Here is a 26074-nt window from a genome sequence, read left to right as displayed (position 1 = left end):
AAAGCCCTGATGCACAGGAAGGGTGTTTTGGGAGAGTTTGCCTGGCCAAAGCTAGTCCCAAACCGAAGTAAATGCTCGGTGTAGATGGAGTCTGAAAGTTTGGGCATTTAAGGGAGTGTTCGTAGAGAAATTTCAGAGACAAGGAATCAGGCTGAGTTGAATTCGCACCAGACTCGGCACCAGATTGTTGGAGGGAGACAGCAGCAAATGCTAAGCCTTCCTCCTCTTCTTCCTCCTGCTCCTACACAGGGTATGCAAACTGACTTCAAACTGCAAAGTACAGTAGAGTCTCGCTTATCCGACATTCCGCCTTATCTGACATTCCACCTTATCCGACATCCTGCCTTATCCGACATTCCGTCTTATCCGACGCGCTTTTCCTCCAGCATTTCCCCTTCAATGAAAGGGGAAATGCTGGAGGAAATTTTCAGAAATTTTCAGTCCCAGGAATAGGTTCAGAGGTGATGGTCTTGGGTTGGGAAATGGCCAAGGGTTGCGTCTCTCTGCAATCCCCCAAATTGAATGTCTTTTACCAAAACTAACCAGCTTCGGGAACAGAGGTAATTTTCAACGGTAAGCAAACAGTATTTTGGCGCCCCCCGCCCCCAACCAATCATTGATATTTATTTTCTGTTCGTCGTGGGAGTTCTGTGTGCCATATTTGGTTCAATTCCATCATTGGTGGAGTTCAGAATGCTCTTTGATTGTAGGTGAACTATACATCCCAGTAACTACAACTCACACATGTCAAGGTCTATTTTCTCCCAAGAGTGCCTCAAGAGCGCCCCTGGGCAAAAATCAGCTATACTGCAAATGCTTACTTTGCGTATGGGTTGAGCCACCCCTGTTCAGGAACTACGAAAGTGCAGTCCATGATAGTTTAGCCTTCCTTGGAAATGCAGCTCTCAAGATGCCATAACCTTCAGCCATGGCAACTAAAGTGGTGTCAAACTGCATCAGTTCTGCAGTGTAGCTGCACCCAATTTATTTATAGGGGACTCCAAGTGGCTTACAAGTATTATATGTACTGTAGAGTCTCGCTTATCCGACCTTTGCTTATCTGTCATTTAGTCTTATCCAATAGGCTTGGGCAATCCATGGTTCTAAATGGTTCTAAAGTACATACAAAACTAAAGTTCTGGTGGTGAAAATTTCAGAACTCTAACAAAACTCTCAAAATTTCATAATAAATGGCCGTTCCTAATTGGTTCTGTCATTAAAATCACCAATAATGAAATAATAATTAAATTTTGAAAGTTTTGTTAGAGTTCTGAAATTTTCACCACCAGAACTTTAGTTTTGCAAGTACTTTAGAACCATTTAGAACCATGGATTGCCCAAGCCTATTATCCAACATTCTGTCTTATCTGACACCCCCCTTTTCCCTTCCGTCTTGTCTGACACCCCCCATTTCTCCTTCAATTCAAGCAACGCTCCCCAATTCTCTCTCCATTCCCAAAAAAGGCAGCCCCGAGCAGGGCTAACCCTAGGTAATTTTCAAGTGCAAGCTAACCACTGAAAAAAAATTATATTATTATAATATTATTATCATTAATAATGTGAGGAGAGTGGGAATTGAATTCGCAAACTTAAAAGAACAGAGCGAGGGGGAGACTGGAGGGTAGAGATGCATGCATCCCGCTTCCTACTGCATGCGCAGAAGCAGCAGGAAGTGAGAGATTATTATTATTATTATTATTATTATTATTATTATTAAACTTTATTTATACCCCGCTACCATCTCCCCACAATACAACAATAAAACAATAGCAAAATAATACAACAATAACGCGTTCGACAACCCTGGAGGCTCAACCTGTGTGCATGTGTGTTAGCACTTCGCTTCAACCCAGGCTCCGCTTTTGCCTCGCTTATCCGACCTTCGCTTATCCGACATTCCATCTTATCTGATGTCTCCCTTTTCCTCCAGCATTTCCCCTTCAATTCAACTTTCTCTCCATTCCCAATAAGGCAAGACGAGGAGGAGAAAGAGGGAGGAAAGGAAGGAAAGAGGCAAGACAGGAAGCGGAAGTGTCCTCCCTCTTTCCGTGATTTCCACACTCTTCTTCCGCATCCTGGCACTTCTTGCTGGGCCCTTCTAACCCCGGGGTGTCGCCTTGCCTTAAGCCTTTGAGTCCCTGTTGTTAGTATTCTAGGTGTCTAGCGCCGCTATCCGTATTATCCGACTTTTTTGTTTATCCGACATTCTTCCGGTCCATTTATGCCGGATACTAATAATAATAATAATAATAATAATAATCCTTTATTTATACCCCGCTAACATCTCCCGAAGGACTCGGTGCGGCTTACAAGAGGCCGAGGCCCAACACATCAAAAAACAACAGCATAATAAATAAACTCAACAATAGCAATTAACATTAAAGAATAACACCATGACACATTTAAAACTAAGGCCGGGCCAATGTAATGATTAAAATTTTTAAAATGCTGGGCATGACAGGTGAAATAGATAGAATTTTGGAGATAAGTGCGATGTGCAGACAATCTTAAATCTCTAGTAAAGTGCATTTGGGACGTGATGCTTGGAGTTTCCTATTCTGGGAAGGCACACTGGAACCAGGGGCGGCTCAGCCCTTATGCAAAGTAAGCGTTTGCAGTATAGTTGATTTTGCCAGGGGTGCTCTTGGGGGAAAATAGACCTTGACATATGCGAGTTGCGGTTACTGGGATGTATAGTTCATCTACAATCAAAGAGCATTCTGAAGTCCACCAATGATGGAATTGAACCAAATATGGCACACAGAACTCCCACGACGAGCAGAAAATATGTATCAGTGATTGGTTGGGGGGGGGGGTGCCAAAATACTCTTTGTTTACCATTGAAAATTACCTAGGGCCGTCTCTGGTTAGTACTTTGCTTCAACCCAGGCTCCACTTTTGCCTCACTTATCCGACCTTCGCTTATCCAACATTCCATCTTATCCAATGCTCTTATCCGATGCCCTCCTTTTCCTCCAGCATTTCCCTTTCAATTCAAGGAGCGCTCCCCAACTCTCTCTCCGTTCCCAATAAGGCAAGACGAGGAGGAGAAAGAGGGAGGAAAGCGGGGAAAGAGGCAAGACCGGAAGCGGAAACGTCCTCCCTCCTTCCGTGATTTCCACGCTCTTCTTCCGCATCCGGCCACTTCCTGCTGGGCCCGTCTAACCCCAGGGTGTCGCCTTGCCTTAATCCTTTGAGTCTCTGTTGTTAGTATTCTAGGTGTCTAGCGCCGCTATCCGTATTATCCGACCTTTTTGTTTATCCGACATTCTGCCAGTCAATTAATGCCGGATAAGCGAGACTCTACTGTACTTTTTTCTTAAACGCTAAACTTTGAGGCATTTTGATCTAGAATGCATATGGAGCAGGGTTTCCATAGCATAGGCTCCATATGCTTGGTATGGAAAACCCAATGCTATGGATGCCATGTTTCGAATCAGTGGAAAACTGGTTTCTCCAGACTGTTGGAGGTAAGGGACGCCTCGTCCCAAGTTCTGTCCATACTAACAACATGTAACACTTTCATACTCCTTTAACTGCCGTGGCTCCGTCCTGTGGGATTTGAGGTTTTCCGGCGTATGATACGCCGGAGATCTCGAGTGCCTCCCCAATTTGCAAACCCCACGATTCTGTCGGAACGGGGCCAGTTAAACTGGTATGGGAGTGCTACAATTTGGTAGCGTGGAGGGAATCACAATGCCGGTATCTTTCCTCGGCTGTGTATGTTTGCGTGAAAGAGAGAGAATACGTGTTCAGTGCCTCGCCGCCTCTCGTTGGTGCTATAAACAACGTTTAGTGATCATATCTTTGAATGTAGCTTCTGCCATTCAAAGGTATATTTAATCCCCAGCAGAACGGATAACAACCTCTCCTAGAGACATAGTGGTGCCTCCGTCAACACAACGAGGAAAGCTTGAAGTAGATCCTTTTCTGGGGAACTCGAGATGCCACCCAAAGGAGTAGCTGCATCCTTTCCGTATTTTCGTCCAAATGTTTGATTCTGACATCCTTCGAAATCCAAATAGCAATGGTAGGAAAGGGGATTTGAGATGCTCTTGAGTCCCAAAACAATATTTTTTTATGTTATGGGTGCTGCTCTTCTTTTGCAACGAGGAGCTTGAAATCATAGTTGAAATCCACCCAGAGGTTCACCAAGGCTTCACCTCCATTGTGTTGCCTTTCCAACATATTTAGAGGAAATCTGGAGTTTTCCAACATACAAGTCGGTTCTTGGAGAAGCATGACGGTCCACCAACACTTTCGACCACTTATGGTCCAAGAATCTGAATCGCCCATCTGAGATTTAACATGTCTTTTTGACCTAGGAACCTTTATATTGGGAACAAAGACAAAACAAAGATCTCAATCTCATTCAGAAATGATGGAACGTACACACGTTGGAATTAGAATTGGCCAGATTTGTAACATCGATCTCTAGTAAAGGTTATGTTACTACACAGGGTAGCAAAGAGATGGATGCGTCATGGGACCAATACCCATCTATCCCATTTGTTGTGTATCGGGACACAGACTTGTGTATTGGAAGACTCTTGCCCATCTTCACAATCCATGAGTTACGTAAAGTTGTCGGTCCAGCCTTCCTATTGAAAACAGATGCTAATTCCATCCCTTGATTTGCATGAGAACCTGGAGAGAGAGGGGAAATCTTCATCCTTGTGGGAATCTTGAATCCCATTGTTGTGGCCATCATTTGATACATGGACTCATCCGTGGTGCATGCGCCATACGTTGAAAACCACAACTGATGAGTTGACATGACTCTGACATGTCCCATCCATCCGGTGTTGACTGGTGCATGCGTCCTACGTTGAAAACCACAACTGATGAGTTGACATGACTCTGACATGTCCCATCCATCCAGTGTTGACTGGTGCATTCGCCATACATTGAAAACCACAACAGATGAGTTGACATGACTCTGATATGTCCCATCCATCCAGTGTTGACTGGTGCATTCGCCATACGTTGAAAACCACAACTGATGAGTTGACATGACTCTGATATGTCCCATCCATCCAGTGTTGACTGGTGCATTCGCCATACATTGAAAACCACAACAGATGAGTTGACATGACTCTGATATGTCCCATCCATCCAGTGTTGACTGGTGCATGCGCCATACGTTGAAAACCACAACTGATGAGTTGACATGTCTCTGACATGTCTCATCCATCCAGTGTTGACTGGTGCATGTGTCCTACGTTGAAAACCGCAACTGATGAGTTGACATGACTTTGACATGTCCCATCCATCCAGTGTTGACTGGTACATGCGTCCTATGTTGAAAACCACAACTGATGAGTTGACATGACTCTGACATGTCTCATCCATCCAGTGTTGACCAAAGACATGTCAACTCATTGGTTGTGGTTTTCAGAAACATGTCAACTCAACAACTTACAAAGTTGACATGTTTAATGTAACAACCTACAAATAGAGGCCAAAGATAGGTCTGGAAAAGTTATGCTATCAAATAGAATAGGTTTGCATTTCTATGTCAGAGAAGGACATGTTGGGTCTCCTGAAATGAATATATCGAAACAGTGGTCGTAGTTGGTTCTTGGAGGCATCAGAGCGAAGGATGAGCCCTCCGGAGGTGGCATCACCTCTCAGCCTTAATGTCCAGCATCCCAAACAAGGTCCTATCGATGGCTGAAGGACACATTGAAGGACCAAGTTCTTGAGAAACTCAGGGACTTCATAGAGATGGAGAAGAAAGTGGGTCTCGGTAGAAGCGAGAAGGTAGCTTTGAGATGGAACTTTTGACCTATACAGAAGTCCTCCTTTGTTAAATAGTGAAGAAGTAAAGGAAGAAGAGTTTCTCCATCGTTGGTCTTCAGATGGAGATCACTTGAAGCTTGTGGTCTTGTGTTTGTAGTGGGCCCAGACCTTCACTGAGTTTGTGGGGCTATTGGCCGCTTTTGAAGGCCATGGTTGGATTCATTCATCCATCCAGCATTGATCAGTGACATGTCAACTCATGTATGGTATCAGGGGCCAGGCATACAGCTTTCTTCAGATGGAGATCACTTGAAGGAAGGTGTCTGTATAACCAAAAATGTGTGTCCTTGTGTTGGTAGTGGGCCCAGAAAAGGGAGTGGACCTTCACTGAGCCCAAAGGCTATGGTTGGCTTCATTCATCCATCCAGTGTTGATCAGAGACATGTCAATTCATGTATGGCATCTGGGGCCAAGGACAGAACTTTCTTCAGCTGGAGATCACTTGAGGGAAGGAGTCTGTATAGCCAAAAAGCTTGTGGTCTTGTGTAGATAGTGGGCCCATACCTTCACTGACTTTGTGGGGCCATTGACCACTTCCGTAGGCCACAGTTGGCTTCATTCATCCATCCAGCATTGGTCCAACCAGCGTTGTTGGGCCCAGAAAAGAGACTAGACCTTCACTGAGTTTGTGGGGCCCTTGGCAACTTCTGAAGGCCACGGTTGGCTTCATCCTTCCATCCAGCGTTGATCGGAGACATGTCAACTCATGTATGGCATCGGGGGCCAAACATGGAGCTTTCTTCAGATGGAGATCACTTGAGGGAAGGTGTCTGTATAGCCAAAAGCTTGTGGCCTTGTGTCTGTAGTGGGCCCAGACCTTCACTGAGTTCATGGGGCCATTGGTAACTTCTAAAGGCCACGGTTGGCTTCATCCATCCATCCAGCGTTGATCAGAGACATGTCAACTTATGTATGGCATCTGGGGCCAAGCATAGAGCTTTATTTAGATGGAGATCACTTGAGGGAAGGTGTCCATATAGCGATAAGCTTGTGGCCTTGTGTTGGTTATGGGCCCAGACCTTCACCAAGTTTGTGGGGCCACTGGTAACTTCTGAAGGCCATGGTTGGCTTCATTCATTCATGTCAACTCATGTATGGCATCTGGGGCCAAGCATAGAGCTTTATTTAGATGGAGATCACTTGAGGGAAGGTGTCCATATAGCGATAAGCTTGTGGCCTTGTGTTGGTTATGGGCCCAGACCTTCACCAAGTTTGTGGGGCCACTGGTAACTTCTGAAGGCCATGGTTGGCTTCATTCATTCATGTCAACTCATGTATGGCATCTGGGGCCAAGCATAGAGCTTTATTTAGATGGAGATCACTTGAGGGAAGGTGTCCGTATAACGATAAGCTTGTGGCCTTGTGTTGGTTATGGGCCCAGACCTTCACCAAGTTTGTGGAGCCATTGGTAACTTCTGAAGGCCACGGTTGGCTTCATTCATCCATCCAGCATTGATCGGAGACATGTCAACTCATGTATGGCATCTGAGCTTGCTTCAGATGGAGATCACTTGAGGGAAGGTGTCTATATAGCCAAAAGCTTGTGGCCTTGTGTCTGTAGTGGGCCCAGACCTTCACTGAGTTCATGGGGCCACCTTCACTGGCTTCATTCATCCATCCAGCATTGATCAGAGACATGTCAACTCATGTATGGCATCGGGGGTCAAATATAGAGCTTTATTTAGATGGAGATCACTTGAGGGAAGGTGTCCGTATAGCGATAAGCTTGTGGCCTTGTGTTGGTTATGGTCCCAGACCTTCACCAAGTTTGTGGGGCCATTGGTAAGTTCTGAAGGCCATGGTTGGCTTCATTCATTCATGTCAACTCATGTATGGCATCTGGGGCCAAGCGTAGAGCTTTATTTAGATGGAGATAACTTGAAGGAAGGTGTCCATATAGCGACAAGCTTGTGGCCTTGTGTTGGTTATGGGCCCAGACCTTCACCAAGTTTTGGGGCCATTGGTAACTTCTGAAGGCCATGGTTGGCTTCATTCATTCATGTCAACTCATGTATGGCATCTGGGGCCAAGCATAGAGCTTTATTTAGATGGAGATCACTTGAGGGAAGGTGTCCGTATAGCGATAAGCTTGTGGCCTTGTGTTGGTTATGGGCCCAGACCTTCACCAATTTTGTGGGGCCATTGGTAACTTCTGAAGGCCACGGTTGACTTCATTTATCCATCCAGCATTGATCGGAGACATGTCAACTCATGTATGGCATCTGAGCTTGCTTCAGATGGAGATCACTTGAGGGAAGGGGTCTGTATAGCCAAAAGCTTGTGGCCTTGTGTCTGTATTGGGCCCAGACCTTCACTGAGTTCATGGGGCCACCTTCACTGACTTCATGAAGCCAACCATGGCCTTCTGAAGGCCATGGTTGGCTTCATTCATCCATCCAGCGTTGATCAGAGACATGTCAACTCATGTATGGCATCTGGGGCCAAGCATAGAGCTTTATTTAGATGGAGATCACTTGAGGGAAGGTGTCTGTATAGCCAAAAGCTTGTGGCCTTATGTCTGTAGTGGGCCCAGACGTTCACTGAGTTCGTGGGACCATTGGTAACTTCTGAAGGCCACGGTTGGCTTCATTCATCCATCCAGTGTGATTGGAGACATGTCAACTCATGTATGGTATCTTGGGCCAAGCATAGAGCTTTATTTAGATGGAGATCACTTGAGGGAAGGTGTCCGTATAGCGATAAGCTTGTGGCCTTGTGTTGGTTATGGGCCCAGACCTTCACCAAGTTTGTGAGGCCATTGGTAACTTCTGAAGGCCATGGTTGGCTTCATTCATTCATGTCAACTCATGTATGGCATCGGGGCCAAGCATAGAGCTTTCTTCAGATGGAGATCACTTGAGGGAAGGTGTCCGTATAGCGATAAGCTTGTGGCCTTGTGTTGGTTATGGGCCCAGACCTTCACCAAGTTTGTGGGGCCATTGGTAACTTCTGAAGGCCATGGTTGGCTTCATTCATTCATGTCAACTCATGTATGGCATCTGGGGCCAAGCATAGAGCTTTATTTAGATGGAGATCACTTGAGGGAAGGTGTCCGTATAGCGATAAGCTTGTGGCCTTGTGTTGGTTATGGGCCCAGACCTTCACCAATTTTGTGGGGCCATTGGTAACTTCTGAAGGCCACGGTTGACTTCATTTATCCATCCAGCATTGATCGGAGACATGTCAACTCATGTATGGCATCTGAGCTTGCTTCAGATGGAGATCACTTGAGGGAAGGGGTCTGTATAGCCAAAAGCTTGTGGCCTTGTGTCTGTATTGGGCCCAGACCTTCACTGAGTTCATGGGGCCACCTTCACTGACTTCATGAAGCCAACCATGGCCTTCTGAAGGCCATGGTTGGCTTCATTCATCCATCCAGCGTTGATCAGAGACATGTCAACTCATGTATGGCATCTGGGGCCAAGCATAGAGCTTTATTTAGATGGAGATCACTTGAGGGAAGGTGTCTGTATAGCCAAAAGCTTGTGGCCTTATGTCTGTAGTGGGCCCAGACGTTCACTGAGTTCGTGGGACCATTGGTAACTTCTGAAGGCCACGGTTGGCTTCATTCATCCATCCAGTGTGATTGGAGACATGTCAACTCATGTATGGTATCTTGGGCCAAGCATAGAGCTTTATTTAGATGGAGATCACTTGAGGGAAGGTGTCCGTATAGCGATAAGCTTGTGGCCTTGTGTTGGTTATGGGCCCAGACCTTCACCAAGTTTGTGAGGCCATTGGTAACTTCTGAAGGCCATGGTTGGCTTCATTCATTCATGTCAACTCATGTATGGCATCGGGGCCAAGCATAGAGCTTTCTTCAGATGGAGATCACTTGAGGGAAGGTGTCCGTATAGCGATAAGCTTGTGGCCTTGTGTTGGTTATGGGCCCAGACCTTCACCAAGTTTGTGGGGCCATTGGTAACTTCTGAAGGCCATGGTTGGCTTCATTCATTCATGTCAACTCATGTATGGCATCGGGGCCAAGCATAGAGCTTTCTTCAGATGGAGATCACTTGAGGGAAGGTGTCCGTATAGCGATAAGCTTGTGGCCTTGTGTTGGTTATGGGCCCAGACCTTCACCAAGTTTGTGGGGCCATTGGTAACTTCTGAAGGCCACAGTTGGCTTCATTCATCCATCCAGCGTTGATCAGAAACATATCAAGTCACGTATGGCATTTGGGCCAAGCATAGAGCTGTCTAGCTCTCCAAAAAATACTATTTTGCCCCCGTAAGTGAAGTTTAAGGGGAAGAGAGGCCGATTTTAGGAGATTTAGGGTCAGCGAAACAAGGGGTTTTCGGGCCAACTGATGCCGTCTCTCCATCCAGAGGTAATCGATGCAACGTTGGCTTTTGGGGAGTTGGTGGGCATCCACTGTTTGTGTTAATTGTCCTTAATTTCCATGTTCTTCCCTCCCGGTGACGCCTTTCATGACCCTCCGCTGCTTCTCGGGCAGGCCGTTCTACCCCTTTCTACGAGAGAACGATGAACATTCTTACCAAATGTAAATTTATTTGTACATTATTAATATTTTATTTTTATCTGGGGAGGGGGAACATGCAGAAGGTCTAAAAACGGAAAAAAAATAATATTCCGAATCCCGTCTTAACGGGGGAGGGAAACAAAACCACCCTGAAATCCCCCCAAAACCCCTCTTTTTCTAAATAATAATAATAATACTAATAAAAAAAAAAAAGATCGGAGTGAGGAAATCGATTCTTCCTTTGGATGATTTTTTTTCCTTCTCTTTTTTTTTCCCCCCAACGACATTCCATTTGGAGTGGAAATCCGTTTTTTCGGTTTCATTCGGATTTTTTCTTTTTGTAATGAGGACTTTTTTAAAACGACGAGAACAACGAAAATGAGAATAATAACGATAATACAATCTTTCCTGTTTGTTTGTTATGTTTTTTCTGGGCAGGGGTTGGGGGGGAAAACTGTGATTCTGCATATTTACCCTGTAAAATTCCTGTATTCTTCAATGTTATTGTAAAGTGTTACTGATTAAAAAAACAAAAAAGAGATGACTATGAACAAAACAGACAAAAAAACAGTCCAACCCATGTACATTTAGCACAAAAGGGGAATACAATTGATTCTATACTTCGTATACAGTGTGTTCGTCTTTCTTTTGTACCGGCCGGATCCTGCGATTCAAGTCGGAAGCCGAGTCAGTAAAATGAATTAATTGGCATGTAAGGGCTACACCAGTGGTTCCCAATCTGTGGTTACCTTTACTGGTAAAGGTAAAGGTAAAGGTAAAGGTAAAGTAAGGTAAAGGTAAAGGTAAAGGTAAAGTAAAGGTAAAGGTAAAGGTAAAGGTAAAGGTAAAGGTAAGGTAAGGTAAGGTAAGGTAAGGTAAGGTAAGGTAAGGTAAAGCTAAAGCTAAAGCTAAAGCTAAAGGTAAGGTAAAGGTAAAGGTAAAGGTAAAGGTAAAGGTAAAGGTAAAGGTAAAGGTAAGGTAAGGTAAGGTAAGGGTAAGGGTAAGGGTAAGGGTAAGGGTAAGGGTAAGGGTAAAGGTAAAGGTAAAGGGAAGGTAAAGGTAAAGGTAAAGGTAAAGGTAAAGCTAAAGCTAAAGCTAAAGCTAAAGCTAAAGCTAAAGCTAAAGCAAGGTAAGGTAAGGTAAGGGTAAGGGTAAGGGTAAGGGTAAAGGTAAAGGTAAAGGTAAAGGTAAAGTAAAGGTAAAGGTAAAGGTAAAGGTAAAGGTAAAGGTAAAGGTAAGGGTAAGGGTAAGGGTAAGGGTAAGGGTAAGGGTAAGGGTAAGGGTAAGGGTAAAGGTAAAGGTAAAGGTAAAGGGAAGGTAAAGGTAAAGCTAAAGCTAAAGCTAAAGCTAAAGCTAAAGCTAAAGCTAAAGCAAGGTAAGGTAAGGTAAGGTAAGGTAAGGTAAGGGTAAGGGTAAGGGTAAAGGTAAAGGTAAAGGTAAAGGTAAAGTAAGGTAAAGCTAAAGCTAAAGCTAAAGTAAGGTAAAGCTAAAGCTAAAGCTAAAGCTAAAGCAAGGTAAGGTAAGGTAAAGGTAAAGGTAAAGGTAAAGGTAAAGGTAAAGGTAAAGGTAAAGCTAAGGTAAGGTAAGGTAAGGTAAGGTAAGGGTAAAGGTAAAGCTAAAGCTAAAGCTAAAGCTAAAGCTAAAGCTAAAGCTAAAGCAAGGTAAGGTAAGGGTAAAGGTAAAGGTAAAGGTAAAGGTAAAGTAAGGTAAAGCTAAAGCTAAAGCTAAAGCTAAAGCTAAAGCAAGGTAAGGTAAGGTAAAGGTAAAGGTAAGGGTAAGGGTAAAGGTAAAGGTAAAGGTAAAGTAAAGGTAAAGTAAAGGTAAAGTAAAGGTAAAGGTAAAGGTAAAGGTAAAGGTAGGTTTCCCCTGACATGAAGTCTAGTCGTGTCCAACTCTTGGGGTTGCTGCTCATCTCCATTTCGAAGCCGAAGAGCCGGCGTTGTCCATAGACTCCTCCAAGCTCATGCGGCCAGCATGACTGCATGGAGCGCCATTACCTTCCCACTAAAGCAGTACCTATTCAGCTACTCAAATTTGCATGTTTTCGAATTGCTAGGTTGGCAGAAGCTAGGACTGACATACATACATAGAAACATACATACATAGATAAATAGGTAGATAGATAGATAGATACATACATACATACATACATAGGTAGATAGATATATAGATAGATACATAGATAGATAAATAGAAAGATAGAAAGATAGATAGATAGATAGATAGATAGATAGATAGATAGATAGATAGATAGATACGTACATACATAGATACATAGGTAAATAGACAGACACATACATAGATACATACATAGATCCATAGATAGATAGATAGATAGATAGATAGATAGATAGATAGATAGATAGATAGATAGATACGTAGGTAGGTAGGTAGGTAGATAGGTAGATAGATAGATACATACATACATACATACATAGATAAATAGAAAGATAGATAGATAGATAGATAGATACGTACATACATAGATACATAGGTAAATAGACAGACACATACATAGATACATACATAGATCCATAGATAGATAGATAGATAGATAGATAGATAGATAGATAGATACGTAGGTAGGTAGGTAGGTAGATAGGTAGATAGATAGATACATACATACATACATACATAGATAAATAGAAAGATAGATAGATAGATAGATAGATAGATAGATAGATAGATAGATAGATACGTAGATAGATACATACACACATAGATACATAGGTAAATAGATAGACACATACATAGATATACATAGATCCATAGATAGATAGATAGATAGATAGATAGATACATACATACATACATACATACATCGATACATACATTGATACATACATAGATAGATACATACCTAGATAGTAAGTCCAGTCATGTCTGACTCTGGGGTGTGGTGCTCATCTCCATTTCTAAGTCGAAGAGCCGGCATTGTCCATAGACACCTCCAAGGTCATGTGGCCAGCATGACTGCATGGAGCGCCATTACCTTCCCACTAAAGCAGTATCTATTTAGCTACTCAAATTTGCATGTTTTTGAACTGCTAGGTTGGCAGAAGCTGGGGCTAACAGTGGGAGCTCACCTCGCTCCCTGGATTTGAACCTGCAACCTTTCAGCAACTCAGCACTTCAATACACTATGCCACAGGAGGCGGTTAAGAGCACCTAAAGCTTTGGAGAGCTTCTGTTCAGCCATTTCAAATCTCCCTGCTTGGGTGGTGATAGCATGATCGTCAACATAGATGAAACTCTCTGTCTCTTCTGGCAATGGCTGGCCATTTGTGTAAATGTTAAACATTGATGGAGCAAGCTGGTTTTCCCTGTAATAGGCAATAAGAGCACCTAGAGCTTCGGAGAGCTTCTGTTCAGCTATTTCAAAGCTCCCTGCTTGGGTGGTGATAGCATGATCGTCGACGTAGATGAAACTTTCTGTCCCTTCTGCAATGGCTGGTCATTTGTGTAAATGTTAAACATTGATGGAGCAAGCTAGTTTTCCCTGTAATAGGCAATAAGAGCACCTAGACCTTCGAAGAGCTTCTGTTCAGCTATTTCAAAGCTCCCTGCTTGGGTGGTGATAGCATGATCGTCGACATAGGTGAAACTCTCTGTCCCTTCTGGCAATGGCTGGTCATTTGTGTAAATGGTAAACATTGATGGAGCAAGCTAGTTTTCTCTGTAAAAGGCAATAAGAACACCTAGAGCTTCGGAGTGCTTCTGTTCAGCCATTCCAAAGCTCCCTGCTTGAGCGGTGATGGCATGATCGTCAACATAGATGAAACTGTCTGTCTCTTCTGGCAATGGCTGGTCATTTGTGTAAATGTTAAACATTGATGGAGCAAGCTGGTTTTTCCTGTAATAGGCAATAAGAGCACCTAGAGCTTCGGAGAGCTTCTGTTCAGCCATTTCAAAGCTCCCTGCTTGAGCGGTGATGACACGATCATCATCATAGATAAACTCTCTAGCCCTCTGCTTGGCCATAAACAATCAGCAAGTTCAGCAGCTCAGCAGTTTAACCCACTGCACCACTGGGGGCTGCACTAGTGGTCCGCAAGAAAGATAATATTATCCGCGGCCTCACCATTACTACACCATTGCCTCGAAAACCACACAGCAGCAAGAGCAATTGGTCTTACGAAACCCTATTACAGTACCAAGGCAACGGAGATGTCAGAAAGGGAGAGGGTGACTACCCACGAAAGATTACTACAGTAGCGTCCCACTTATCCGACATAAACAAGCCACAAGAATGTCGGATAAGCAAAAATGTTGGCTAGTACAGGTAGTACTATTACCCATCCAACACCTAGAATACTAACAACAGGGACTCAAAGAGTTAAGGCAAGGGAAGGCCTCGGGGCTAGAGGGGCTCAGCACGAAGTACCCAGATGTGGAAGAGGAGCGTGGAAATCACAGAGAGAAGGAGGTAGGATAATTCCACTTCCGGTCCTACCTCTTTTCCTCCTTTCCTCCCTCCTCCTCGTCTTGCCTTTTTCACTTATTGGGAATGGAGAGAGAGTTGAACGGGAAATGTTGGAGGAAAAGAGGGGCGTCGGATAATAGCATCGGCTAAGACGGAATGTCGGATAAGTGAAGGTCAGATAAGTGAGACTCTACCATAGATAGATAGATAGATAGATAGATAGATAGATAGATAGATAGATAGACAGACAGATGAGAGGGAGGAGGAGAGCGTGGCTTAGTCAGTAAGCAGATAGATGATAGAGTAGAAGAAAGGAAGGGAAATGATAGGATGAAAAAACGTCGGATAAGACGGAATGTCAGATAAGCGAAGGTCGGAGAAGCGAGACTCTACCATAGATAGATAGATAGATAGATAGATAGATAGATAGATAGATAGAAGGAAAGAGGAGAGGTTGGCTTAGTTGGTAAGCAGATAGATTATAGCATAGAAGGAAGCAAGGAAAATGACAGGAAGAGTGTCAGATAAGACAGAATGTCAGAAAAGCGAAGGTCGGATAAGTGAGACTCTACCATAGATAGATAGATAGATAGATAGATAGATAGATAGATAGATAGATAGATAGACAGATGAGAGGGAGGAGGAGAGTGTGGCTTAGTCAGTAAGTAGATAGATGATAGAGTAGAAGGAAGGAAGGGAAATGATAGGATGAAAAAATGTCGGATAAGACAGCATGTCGGATAAGCGAAGGTCGGAGAAGCGAGACTCTACCATAGATAGATAGATAGATAGATAGATAGATAGATAGATAGATAAGAGGAAGGAGGAGAAGTTGGCTTAGTTGATAAGCAGATAGATAATAGAATAGAAGGAAGGAAGGAAAATGATAGGATGAGAAAACATCTGATAAGACGGAATGTTGGATAAGCGAAGGTCAGATAAACGAGATTCTACCATAGATAGATAGATAGATAGATAGATAGATAGATAGATAGATAGATGAGTGGAAGGAGGAGAGGAGAGGGAAATGATAGCATGGAAGAGCATCGGATAAGCAGGAATGTCAGATAAGCGAAGATTGGATAAGCGAGACTCTACTATAGATAGGTAGATAGATAGATAGATAGATAGATAGATAGATAGATGAGAGGAAGGAGGAGAGGAGAGGGAAATGATAGCATGGAAGAGCATCGGATAAGCCGGAATGTCAGATAAGCGAAGATTGGATAAGCGAGACTCTACTATAGATAGGTAGATAGATAGATAGATAGATAGATAGATAGATAGATAGATGAGAGGAAGGAGGAGAGGAGAGGGAAATGATAGCATGGAAGAGCATCGGATAAGCAGGAATGTCAGATAAGCGAAGATTGGATAAGCGAGACTCTACTATAGATAGGTAGATAGATAGATAGATAGATAGATAGATAGATAGATGAGAGGAAGGAGGAGAGGAGAGGGAAATGATAGCATGGAAGAGCATTGGATAAGCCGGAATGTCGGATACTCTACCATAGATAGATAGATAGATAGATAGATAGATAGAGGAGAGGGAAATGATAGCATGGAAGAGCACTGGATAAAACAGAATGTCGGATAAACAAAGGTTGGATAAGCGAGACTCTACTATAGATAGATAGATAGACAGATAGATAGATAGATAGATAGATGGATAGATGAGAGGAAGGAGGAGAGGAGAGGGAAATGATAGCATGGAAGAGCATCGGATAAGCAGGAATGTCAGATAAGCGAAGATTGGATAAGCGAGACTCTACTATAGATAGGTAGGTAGATAGATAGATAGATAGATAGATAGATAGATAGATAGATAGATAGACAGATAGATGAGAGGAAGGAGGAGAGGAGAGGGAAATGATAGCATGGAAGAGCATCGGATAAGCCGGAATGTCGGATACTCTACCATAGATAGATAGATAGATAGATAGATAGATAGATAGATAGAGGAGAGGAGAGGAGAGGGAAATGATAGCATGGAAGAGCACTGGATAAAACAGAATGTCGGATAAACAAAGGTTGGATAAGCGAGACTCTACTATAGATAGGTAGATAGATAGATAGATAGATAGATGAGAGGAAGGAGGAGAGGAGAGGGAAATGATAGCATGGAAGAGCATCGGATAAGCCGGAATGTCGGATACTCTACCATAGATAGATAGATAGATAGATAGATAGATAGATAGATAGATAGATAGAGGAGAGGAGAGGAGAGGGAAATGATAGCATGGAAGAGCACTGGATAAAACAGAATGTCGGATAAACAAAGGTTGGATAAGCGAGACTCTACTATAGTTAGGTAGATAGATAGATAGATAGATAGATAGATAGATAGATAGATAGATGAGAGGAAGGAGGAGAGGAGAGGGAAATGATAGCATGGAAGAGCATCGGATAAGCCAGAATGTCGGATAAGCGAAGGTTGGATAAGCAAGACTCTACCATAGTTTTTGAAAATAACACAAAATAAGGCATCTTCATCTTAAGTTAAATGAGAATTCAAAACATACACATAGAGAAGCATTATGGCTTCTCTACAACCTGCTCCTCACAGCAGAGCCTTTGAGCATAGATCTCCTCAGAGAAAAAGCTCTCCAGACCTGTATTCTAAAAACCCATACAGTTATACCCTATCTGGTGTGGTCCAAGATTGCTGGTTGACCTACATTACCAGCTGCACATAATGATTACCATAAGGTTTTTCTTCAACACACACACTTAGTCCTGCTACAACTTACTGTAACAAAGGTCAGATAAGCGAGACTCTACCATAGATAGACAGACAGACAGACAGACAAAAGGCAGGAGGAGAGGTGGGCTTAAGTTGGTAAGTAGATAGATGATAGAGTAGAAGGAAGGAAAATGATAGGATGGAAGAGAGTTGGATAAGATGGAATGTCAGATAAGTGAAGGTTGGATAAGCAAGACTCTACCATAGATAGATAGATAGATAGATAGATAGATAGATAGATAGATAGATAGACAGACAGGCAAGAGGGGGTAGCTTGTCTTAGTTGGTAAGCAGATAGATGATCGAGTAGAAGGAAGGAAAATGATAGGATGGAAGAGTGTTGGATAAGATGGAATGTCGGATAAGCGAAGGTTGGATAAGTGAGACTCTACTGTAGATAGATTAGATAGATAGATAGATAGATAGATAGATAGATAGAGGGAGTAGGTTGGCTTAGTTGATAAACAGACAGATGATAGAGTAGAAGGAAGGAATGAAAATGATAGGATGGAAGAGCATCGGATAAGACAGAATGTCGGATAAGCGAAGGTTGGATAAGTGAGACTCTACTGTAGATAGATTAGAGAGAGAGAGGGGGGGGAGTAGGTTGGCTTAGCTGATAAGCAGACAGATGATAGAGTAGAAGGAAGGAATGAAAATGATAGGATGGAAGAGCGTCGGATAAGACCGAATGTCAGATAAGCGAGACTCTACTGTACTACTACATCAACTCTAGAATACTAAATACAAATTACAAATCAGTTTTGGGTCAACTTGAGATTGGGTTTGGTTATTTGGGGTGCTAATTCCGAAAATTGCATTGGATAGACCACATCAGCTCTGGCTTCTGATACACAGCATAAGCCATCCAGTCGTCACTATCTGCTCGGCCACAAAAATATATATTTATATATGTATTTACTGTATTTATATACCGCCTTGGGGTATAATAAAATAATAATAAATATTTAATAATCTAGAGCTGATGTAGTCTATCCAATGCAACTTTCTGAATCAGCACCCCAAATAATCAAACCGAATCTCAAGTTGACAAAAAAACTGATTTGTAACCCTTTTAGTACTAATATTGGTACCCAAATAGTGTCACAGTCTCATCAAACTATAATTCCCAGGACTTGAGTCACGGCAGTCAAAGTGGCGTCAACCCACATTTGTTCTCCAGTGCAGACACACTCCAGCGTGTTTTAATGGGCACAACAACACTTCAAAGGATGGGCTGAGGGTAAGGGAAATGTGCAGCACAGAGTCACGGCCGCTTAAGCCCCTCGATTTCAAGGGGCTTAAGCAAATTTCACTCCGGGCCTTTGCTAAATGCGGTGCACAGCTCCGTGTAATACACATTGGGTGGCTTCCTCTCTGGGTTTATAATTTCCCTTTTCTTTATTTTGTCACAAAGGTAAGGAGCTGGAAAGGCCAAAAGCTTGGGGCCGGTCCTGTTCCGCACTACAACTCCCAGCATCGCAGTTGAACAGCCGTGGCTCAGGGCTAACAGTGTCTTGAGAGTTCTCGTTTGAGCTGGATTGCTGTCCGGACATGTTCCAGAAGCATTCTCTCCTGACGTTTCGCCCCCATCTATGACAGGCATTCTCCAAGGTTGTGAACTAGGCAAGTGGGCTTAATGTATACATGGAAAGTAGGCTTGGGTAACAATGGAAAAATTTGTTTCTAAACTCGTTTCGTTTTTAGGGGGTCCATTGCGTTTCGAGATTTTAGCGGATACGGGGGTCCAATAGGAAGGTTTCCGTATCCGCGGTTTTAATTGACGCAGATTCCCAAACTTGGCTCCCAGGAACTGCGGAACTCTCCGCTGCAGTTCACACCAATTTGAAGGCAGGGGCCTCCGCCGCTCTCGGGGTCAGGGGGATGCGCGGCTTCATCTTTGTGGTTTGTTTGTTTGTTTGTTTGTTTGAAAAATGCAACGCAACTGTTTGGTCTGCCCCTGACACAATCTATCTATCTATATCTATATCTATATCTATATCTATATCTATATCTATATCTATATCTATATCTATATCTATATCTATATCTATGTATATAATAAAGGTGAAAGTTTGTATGCGGCGGACAAAAGTGTGGCGGTGCGACGGGAGGAGTATGTGCCAGCGTTTTGATTGGCCAGCCTGAAAGTTCCAACATTCTGATTGGCTGCCGCAGTGGTGCTATTTGTATATGGTCTCTGATTGGCCAGCTTCAATAGGAGCCCCTGGTGGAGAAAACAGTTCATGGCAGAAACGGGGACATGAGAAGGAAATTTGCATATGGTCTCTGATTGGCCAGCCTCAATTCCAAGATTCCGAGATGACTAAGAGAGGAAAGGAAAAGGCCAGAGGGGGCCGAGTCAGAGAATTACCAATACAGACCACACTTGGCACACAGAGCCTGCAAGACCGACTCAACATCCTACTGCAACCATGGATGATGGGACTTGCAGTACCATCACTCACATTCTGAGACCGCTGTTAACCTCATCCAATGACTGATCAGGACCAAACTTGGAACATAGACCTCTCATGACCCACTTCATGTCTGGTGTGGTTTGGCCGGGGATGGACCATGGGACTTGCAGTACCTTTGCTCAATTCTTGAGACCACTGCAACCCTCATCCAATTACCAATAAATACCAAACTTGGCACACTGAGTCTCCATGACACACTCTACATCTAGGTGCAGTTTGAAGGAGGATGCACCATGGACGATGGGACTTGCAATACCTGCACTCCCTTCCTAAGACCATTACAACTGCCAACGATGATGGATCAGGACCACAATTTACACAGAGAGCCCGCATGACCCACTCTACATCCCGGTGCGGTTTGGAAGAATTTGACAATGGATGATGGGACTTGCAGTCACTTCACTCACTTCCTGAGACCACTGAGACCCTTGCCAATGACTCATCAAGACTAAACTTGGCACATGGAGCTTCAATGACCCACTCTACATCCTGGAGCAGTTTGGAGGACTACAGACCATGGATGATGGGACTTCAAGTACCTCCACTACCAAAGACTGCTGCAAAACTCATCTAATGACCAATCAAGACCAACGTTGCCACATAGAGCCCCTATGACCCACTCTACATCCTGCTGCAGTTTTGGAGAAGGGTGGACCATGGATGATGGAACTTCCAGTACCTTCACTCACATTCTGAGACCTCTGCAAACCTCATCCAATGACGGATCAAGACCAAACTTGGCACATAGACCTCTCATGACCCACGTTACATCCTGGTGTTGTTTGGAAAACTTTGGAGATGGATGATGGGACTTGCAGTACCTTTGCTCACTTCCTGAGACCACTGAGACCCTCGCCAATGACTAATCAAGACTAAACTTGGCACATGGAGCTCCAATGACCCACTCTACATCTTGCTGCAGTTTGGAGGAGGACAAACGATGGATGATGGGACTTCAAGTACCTCTACTCCCTTTCAAAGATTGCTGCAACCCTCTTCTAATGACCAATCAAGACCACACTTGGCACACAGAGCCCCCATGATCCACTCTACATCCTGCTGCAGTTTGAAAGGGGATGAACTTTGGATGATGGGACTTGCAGTACCTTCACTCACTTACTGACACCACTGCCACCCTCATCTAATGACTGATAAAGACCAAACTTGGCACACAGAGCCCCCATGACCCACTCTATATCCTGCTGCTGTTTGTAGGAGGATGGTCCATGGATGATGGGACTTCAAGTACCTTCACTCACTTCCTGAAAATAATGCTGCCATTATCCAAAGACCAATAAAGACCAAACTTGGCATACAGAACCGCCATTACCCACTTTCTCTAATAACCCGGGCAACGCCGGGTCCCCAAGCTAGTATATAATAAAAGTCAAAACTTGTATGCGGCGGATGTGTGGCGGTGTATGTGCCGGCTTTCTGATTGGCCAGCCTGAAAGTTCCAAGATTCTGACTGGCTGCTGCTGTGGTGCTATTTGCATATGATCCCTGATTGGCCTGCTTCAACAGGAGCCCCTGGTGGAGAAAAGGGTTCATGACAGAAACAGGGACATGACAGAAGGAAATTTGCATATGGTCTCTGATTGGCCAGCCTCAATTCCAAGATTCCGAGATGACAAAGAGAGGAAAGGAAAGACCAGGGGCTCTGTCAGAAAATTACCAATACAGACCACACTTTGCAAACAGATCACACAAGACCCACTCGACATCCTACTGCAGTTTGGAGGAGGATGAACCATGGATGATGGGACTTGCAGTACCATCACTCACATTCTGAGACCGCTGTTAACCTCATCCAATGACTGATCAGGACCAAACTTGGCACATAGACCTCTCATGATCCACTTTACATCCTGGTGTGGTTTGGCTGGGGATGGACCATGGATTATGGGACTTGCAGTACCTTTGCTCAATTCTTGAGACCACTGCAACCCTCATCCAATTAGCGATAAAGACCAAACTTGGCACACTGAGTCTCCATGATGAACTCTACATCCTGGTGCAGTTTGGAGGAGGATGCACCATGGACGATGGGGCTTGCAATACCTGCACTCCCTTCCTACGACCATTACAACTGCCAACAATGATGGGTCAGGACCACAATTTACACAGAGAGCCTGCATGACCCATTCTACATCCTGGTGCGGTTTGGAATAATTTGTCAATGCATGATGGGACTTGCAGTCACTGCACTCACTTCCTGGGACCACTGAGACCCTCGCCAATCACTGATCAAGACCAAACTTGGCACACAGAGTCTCCATGACCCACTCTACATCTTGGTGCAGTTTGGAGGAGGACAGACCATGGATGATGGGACTTCAAGTACCTCCACTTCCTTCCCAAGATTGCTGCAACCCTCATCCATAGACCAATCTAGACCAAACTTAGCACACAGAGCCCCCATGACCCACTCTACATCCTGCTGCAGTTTGAAGGACGATGGACTTTGGATGATGGGACTTGCATTACCTTCACTCACTTACTGAAACCACTGCCACCCTCATCTAATGACTGATAAAGACCAAACTTGGCACACAGAGCCCCTATGACCCATTCTATATCCTGCTGCTGTTTGTAGGAGGATGGGTCATGGATGATGGGACTTCAAGTACCTTCACTCACTTCCTGAAAATAATGCTGCCATTATCCAAAGACCAATAAAGACCAAACTTGGCATACAGAACCACCATTACCCACTTTCTCTAATAACCCGGGCAACGCCGGGTCCCCAAGCTAGAACATAATAAATCCCTTGCTGCACCAATTTTGGTCTCTTCCTCCATAAAAATCCATCTCTGGCAGAACTTTCTCACTTCCAAAAGGGTTAAAACTTTATATATATATTTTTCCAATTAGCATGATAAAAATGCTCTTTGTTGCCGGCGTTGGGGAGATAGACCCACACAGAAAGTTGTCAATAATTCCCACATCAAAGACACAAGGGATCAAGGCAGCTTGCAAGTCCTTTGCAAGGAGAGGGGGGAAAATCCGGAGCTTAGTTTGATTAGGTTTCCTTCGCTTGCTTTTTACCTTCGCCGCGGTGTAAAAAAAAAAAAAGAATCCTAATGGGAGTAATTTGATTGTTTTGAAATGCATTAATTTTCCTCCCGTAAGAAGGAGAACCTGAATTACCGCAAACATCTGACAATGTAATGAAGCGATTATGCGGCTGCCGGTACTTTGCAAAGATGCCGCTGCCGTCCCTTCCGCTCGGCTTTTTTAATTTCCACGTAGAGAGAAAATTGATAACCGAGACTCCGCGCCGGAGAAGCAAGGCAAAAATTAAGGAAATACTTTGCTGAAACAGGACTAAGAATGCTTTACTTCCTTAGAACTCCAATATGCCAATGATAACGTAGTCTGTGCACATACAGAAGACCTACAACATCTGTTATAGAACTCCAATATGCCAATGATAACGTACTCAGAAGACCTACATCTCTTATAGAACTCCAATATGCCGATGATAACATCGTCTGTGCACAACCAGAAGACCTACAACATCTGTTATAGAATTCCAATATGCCAATGATAACGTAGTCTGTGCACAACCAGAAAACCTACAGCATCTGTTATAGAACTCCAATTTGCCGATGATAACGTAGTGTGTGCACATCCAGAAGACCTTCAACATTTATTACAGAACTCCAATATACCGATGATAACGTAGTCTGTGCACAACCAGAAAACGAACATATGTTATAGAACTCCAATATGCCGATGATAACATAGTCTGTGCACATCCAGAAGACCTACAACATCTGTTATAGAACTCCAATATGCCGATGATAATGTAGTCTGTGCACATCCAGACCTACAACATCTGTTATAGAACTCCAATATACCGATGATAATGTAGACTGCACATCCAGAAGACCTACAACATCTGTTATAGAACTCCAATATGCCGATGATAACATAGTCAGAAGACCTACAACATCTCTTATAGAACTCCAATATGCCAATGATAACGTAGTCAGAAGACCTACACCTCTTATAGAACTCCAATATGCCGATGATAACGTAGTCTGTGCACATCCAGACCTACAACATCTGTTATAGAACTCCAATATACCGATGATAATGTAGACTGTGCACATCCAGAAGACCTACAACATCTGTTATAGAACTCCAATTTGCCGATGATAACGTAGTCTGTGCACAACCAGAAGATCTGGTTGCTTTACTTTACTTCCTTTGGGGGAGCCTCCTTTTTCCACAGCAGTCTATCTGAATAGCCAACAGTGAGAGAGGGTGGCTGTCTACAACTCCCAGGATGTCATAGCATAGAATCATAGAGTTGGAACTCCAATATGTTGATGATAATGTAGTCTGTGCACAACCAGAAGACCTACATCATCTGTTATAGAACTCCAATATGCCGATGATAACATAGTCAGAAGACCTACAACATCTCTTATAGAACTCCAATATGCCAATGATAACGTAGTCAGAAGACCTACACCTCTTATAGAACTCCAATATGCCGATGATAACGTAGTCTGTGCACATCCAGAAGACCTACAACATCTGTTATAGAACTCCAATATGCCGATGATAACGTAGACTATGCACATCCAGAAGACCTACAACATCTGTTATAGAAGTCCAATATGCCGATGATAACGTAGTCTGTGCACAACCAGAAGACCTTGTTGCTTTACTTTACTTCCTTTGGTGGAGTCTCCTTTTTCCACAGCAGTCTACCTGAATAGCCAACAGTGGGAGAGGGTGTCTGTCTTCAACTCCCAGGATGTCATAGCATAGAATTATAGAGTTGGAACCCCAATATGCTAATGATAACGTAGACTGTGCACATCCAGAAGACCTTCAACATCAATTATAGAACTCCAATATGCCAATGATAATGTAGTCTGTGCACATCCAGAAGACCTACAACATCTGTTATAGAACTCCAATTTGCCGATGATAACATAGTCTGTGCACATACAGAAGACCTACAACATCTGTTATAGGACTCCAATATGCTGATGATAACGTAGACTGTGCACATCCAGAAGACCTTCAACATCTATTATAGAACTCCAATATGCTAATGATAACGTAGACTGTGCACATCCAGAAGACCTTCAACATCTATTATAGAACTCCAATATGCCAATGATAATGTAGTCTGTGCACAACCAGAAAACTACAACATCTGTTACAGAATTCCAATATACCGATGATAAGGTAGACTGTGCACAACCAGAAGACCTGGTTGCTTTACTTTACTTCCTTTAGTGGAGCCTCCTTTTTCCACAGCAGTGTACCTGAATAGCCAACAGTGGGAGAGGGTGTCTGTCTACAACTCCCAGGATGTCATCGCATAGAATCATAGAGTTGGAACTCCAATATGTTATAGAACTCCGATATGCTGATGATAGCGTAGTCTGTGCACAACCAGAAAACGAACAACATCTGTTATAGAACTCCAATATGCCAATGATAGCGTAGTCTGTGCACAACAAGAAGACCAGAAGGGAGCCCCCAGTGGCGCAGTGGGTTAAAAACCTGTGCCGGCAGGACTGAAGACCGACAGGTCGCAGGTTCGAATCCAGGGAGAGGCGGATGAGCTCCCTCTATCAACTCCAGCTCCTCATGCGGGGACATGAGAGAAGCCTCCCACAAGGATGATAAAAACATCAAATCATCCGGGCGTCCCCTGTGCAACGTCCTTGCAGATGGCCAATTCTCTCACACCAGAAGACCTACAACATCTGTTATAGAACTCTAATATGCTGATGATAACATAGTCTGTGCACATCCAGAAGACCTACAACATCTGTTAAAGAACTCCAATATGCGTTTGAAATAACATTGGAATGGAGGTGAACTACAACTCCAAAACTCAAGGTCAATGCGCACCAAACCCTTCCAGTATTTTCTGTTGGTCAGTGATTTCGGCCATGAAAGCCTTTGAAAAACAAACCCCAAAAAGTTTCCAGTGTCTGCTTGAATGTCGCAGTTGCTCACCTTTATTTGCAGTGAATGGTCTTGCAGCTTCAAAGCCTGGCTGCTTTCTGCCTGGGGGAATTCTTTCTTTCTCCCACCCTGGACATCATCCCATAGGTATATAAACCCCATTTTCCTAGTTTCCAACAGGCCTCACATCCACTGA

General features: G+C 43.7%; 1 long non-coding RNA gene across 1 annotated transcript; it reads left to right on the top strand.

The window, feature by feature from the left end:
• Nucleotides 1-2701: 2701 nt before the first annotated feature.
• On the top strand, nucleotides 2702-10913 carry LOC137097726 (uncharacterized). The gene is made up of 2 exons (XR_010910398.1): nucleotides 2702-8757; nucleotides 9153-10913. It is a non-coding gene; the product is annotated as an uncharacterized lncRNA (long non-coding RNA).
• Nucleotides 10914-26074: the final 15161 nt, after the last annotated feature.

Source organism: Anolis sagrei, chromosome 12 (genome assembly GCF_037176765.1).
Source record: "Anolis sagrei isolate rAnoSag1 chromosome 12, rAnoSag1.mat, whole genome shotgun sequence".
Taxonomy (NCBI): Eukaryota; Metazoa; Chordata; class Lepidosauria; order Squamata; family Dactyloidae; genus Anolis; species Anolis sagrei.
This window is presented reverse-complemented; position numbering and strand designations above follow the sequence as displayed.